Genomic DNA, 4,142 nt, shown 5'->3' on the forward strand with positions numbered 1-4,142 from the left:
AAGAAAAAAAAAAAAAAAAGAAAAAAGAAAGAGAAGAAAAGAAAAGAAAAAAAAAGAAAAGGAAAGGAAAAAGGACAAGTATAAAACTGCATTTGCTTGCTCACTGGAAGCCAATGGAACTTTAGGGACATAAATGTAATAATCTTCCTTACTCTCTAGTACTCGATAAATATTACTAATGGATGAATTAATTTTATTAAAAAAACCATTAAGGTAGGTTTGGAAAACTACTGATGATCTTTAAAAATGATTTCTATTTTTGTTTCTGGTTTCTTAAACCCTAAATATTCTCTAGTAAGAAGAAAAAGGAGCTAATACTTATCTAGTGTCCACTGTGTGCCGGGCATCAGGCTAACTGCTTTCACACGTAACTTCACTTAAGCATCATAACAGCACAATCAGGTAGGTGCTATCAATACCTTCAGTTTATAGGAAACAATGGCTTGGTATAGTTCACTGACTTGTCCAAGGTCACAAAATTAGGAAGTAGCTGAGCCAAGACTGGGCCAGATTGGGGCTTCCCAGTTCTAAATTCAGGCTCTTCCCAGGACACCCCATTGCCCTGAAAAATTAGTGATGGAGACAGTTTTGAAATGTCCTATCACACCCTGGGTGTATGTGGCATTTAAAAATCTCTTACTGCTTGTTCTTTTCAGTTCCTGGCACAGGGACAGTTATTTGTATAGCACAATTGTTATTATTGTGCAGCCTCACATATTCTTTCTGCCCTGGGCAAACATGAACAATAATGGGAGATATTTATGCAACGGACAGCTTGGAAGCATGAGCTCCAGATTATCATTACAATTGTAGTTTAATTTTTTTTTTTTCTGTAGCTTAGCACCATTTATATGGGAGGCCTTTCTCAAAGTCTCATGCAAATAAACTGGTTCTTTGTGTATTCAGAGAGCTCCTCAGTTTTTTTTTTCCATAGTTTCAATCAAGCATCCTGTATTTCTAAATGCTGACATCACAGATACGCAGTATTCATGAGGAGTTGATATAACAGTCACCTCTAAAGTTGGAATATAAAGAAATAAAAGCAGCTCTGGTGTCCCGGAAGGGTTGGTTGGGGAGAAGGAGTAGGATAGAAAGATGGAAAGATAGGCTGATGACAAAGTTGTTCAGGATCTAAGTTCTCCTCTTCAGGATCAGGGCTATTATAAATCCAGGGCCTCATCTTCAGCTTTCCATGGTCAAAAGCACCATTTTATCAAGTCTTCTTGGTGGTGATCAATGTCTACAGGACACCAGCAACATGCCCTAGTAAAAGGCACTTTTAAGTCAGAAGACCTATGTATAATTTCTAGCTTTGTCACTATGAATTTGGACAAATTCCTCTTCTGTAAAACAAAATTAATAATAATCCCCATAGGGTTGTTGTGAGGATTAAATGAAATAATGTACATGAAAGCAGCATCTGTTGGTTGTCAGTACGCAGATTTAAGTCATCAGACACAACTTTATTACCTAAGGAACATCTACCTTTCCTATAACAGGGATACATGTGTCAGCTGTTCAAGGCACTCCTTTCTTAGGGCCAATGTAACTGCAAAACTCTCTTAGTAATTGGAGAGTTGTCTGAGGGGTAGAGTTAAATGGTGATCTTGAAGAATGGTGTTCTTATAGCTACCATGAATTAGGCATCTACCCCAGTCAAGGCTCTTTAATAGGACATTTATGCATGATTTGTAGTCCTTATATCATCCCCATAAGGTAGGGATTATTTTTTTTTTAAAGATTTTATTTATTTATTTGAGAGAGAGAAAGAGCACAAGAGGGGGGAGCGGGAGAGGGAGAAGCAGACTCCCTGCTGAGCAGGGAGCCCGATGCGGGACTCAATCCCGGGACTCCAGGATCATGACCTGAGCCGAAGGCAGTCGCTTAACCAACTGAGCCACCCAGGCGCCCCCATAAGGTAGGGATTATTATCTCCAATGGACACATGAGGAATATGAGGCTTAGAGATCCAGAGACATTAAGTTGCCCTAGGAAAAACAGGCAAGTCCTTTTTGTCTGCTCCATGAAGCTCATTCTTGTTACAATGAATTAGATCACAACGTATCTTCCATTAGTTACATTTTACTCTCCTAAAATAGATTTGGGATATGACCCAGTGCTTTGATGAGATCTGGGACAGGCATTTTCAAACTGTCATTGGTGTGTCATTTAAAAAGAAATCCAGTCCTAGAAGTTCTAGGCCTTTTTAGGAGTTTGGACCATCACTCCTATCATCCATCACATGTCGTTTTAAATTTAAACCAGAACCAATGAGTGGAAAAGGAAGCCAGTACTAATTATTGATGATTTTTAACTTGTCTTCCCTTGCTGAGGGCTCTGATTATCATTATAATTATTTTAATCAAGGCCCAAACCTGCTTTAAGTGGCCTTTACTGAAACAAGTTATCTACAAAGTATTTGTTCCTTGGTTTTTTTATCTGTGAAATGGGGATAAAATAAGGATGCGAATAATAACTACACATGACATTATGCATTTAATTCATTTCAACAAACCTTTATCATGTGCCTATTTGATTCCAGGAGTTGTGCTAGATGCTGTATGTGAAAACATATATAAACTGTGAAAAGCAATTCTGAAAAAATAGAGTGTATTGTTTTTGATTTACTATAAATCACACGATTATAATGGTAATAATTCCTTATGTTTCCTCCATATTTTCCACACTGATCTGCTCATTTTTTTTTTTAAGATTTTATTTATTTATTTGACAGAGAGGGACACGGCGAGAGAGGGAACACAAGCAGAGGAAGTGGGAGAGGGAGAAGCAGGCTTCCTGCGGAGCAGGGAGCCTGATGCGGGGCTCGATCCCAGGACTCCGGGATCATGACCTGAGCTGAAGGCAGACGCTTGACTGAGCCACCCAGGTGCCCCTGATCTGTTCATTTTTTTTTAAAGATCTATTTATTTATTATATATAGAGAGAGTGAGTGAACAGGAGCAGGAGGGGCAGAGGGAGAGTCTTAAGCAGACTCTGTGCTGAGTGTGGAGCCCAATGCAGGGCTCGATCTCATGACCCTGAGATCACAACCTGGGCTAAAACCAAGAGTGGGACATTTATCTGACTGTGCTACCCAGGCGCCCCTGATCTGCTCATTTTTATATATGAGAAGCTGAGGCTCAAACAGGTTAAATGGTTTGTTTGAGGCCACACACCAAATGATTCCCTATTCTCCTTACTAGCTGCATACTGCATTTCTGGAAAACGTTATACACAAGGAATTCCACTCTATTCACCCAAGAGTAATATCTTCTTCTACTTCATATTGTTTGGAGGAACCTCTTTGAAGAGCAAGTGAATTTGTATTTCCCATAGTAACTTATTCCATGGCTTTCAGATTTCTTAACCTACATCTACATCTACAACTACCTCCATCTTTAGGTATTTTCATATATGTTATCACATTCATCCTCACCACAACCCGAAGGTTGGTTGTACAGCTAGTAAATGGTAGAGCCAGAATTGTAACCTGGATGTTTCTGGTGTCTAAGCCCTGTTTATTCCACTATGCTATACTGCTTTGGTTATTAGCTGTATAACTGGGCAAATCAATTAACCCCTATAATCTTTTTTTCCCCCTATAATCTTCATTTACTGCATCTATAAAGTGGGGTTATACCTTTTAGAGTTGTGAAGCTCAAATGTGATAATGTAAAATAGAAAAGTCAAATTACTACAAATTACTACTCTACCTGGTAGAGTAATTTAAAACAGTATCTCCCCTCCTCCCTTGAGTTAAAAAGAATAACAGCAGAAAGAGACCCATGGAGACTGTTGAATAAGTGGTTGTTCACCAGACCTACATGGCTGGCTCTTTGTGGCTGAACCTTGTAAAAAGGGGTCTGAGCAGAGTCAGGAGTTTCTGGGGGCACTTCTGGGATGGTTTGCCCATTTTGGCAAAGGACTATAAATTAGGTGAGGCTTACTCCATCATGGGCCTTGTTCAGTTGGCCATCCTGGTATATTAAATGGGGACTGCAGGGCGCCTGGGTGGCTCATCGGTTAAGCTTCTGCCTTCGGCTCAGGTCATGATCCCAGGGTCCTGGGATCGAGCCCTGCATCGGGCTCCCTGCTCAGTGGGAAGCCTGCTTCTCCCTCTCCCACTCCCCCTGCTTGTGTTC

Source organism: Mirounga angustirostris, unplaced genomic scaffold (genome assembly GCF_029215605.1).
Source record: "Mirounga angustirostris isolate CCGP_5_RB_7025 unplaced genomic scaffold, mMirAng1.0.hap1 SCAF_4, whole genome shotgun sequence".
Taxonomy (NCBI): Eukaryota; Metazoa; Chordata; class Mammalia; order Carnivora; family Phocidae; genus Mirounga; species Mirounga angustirostris.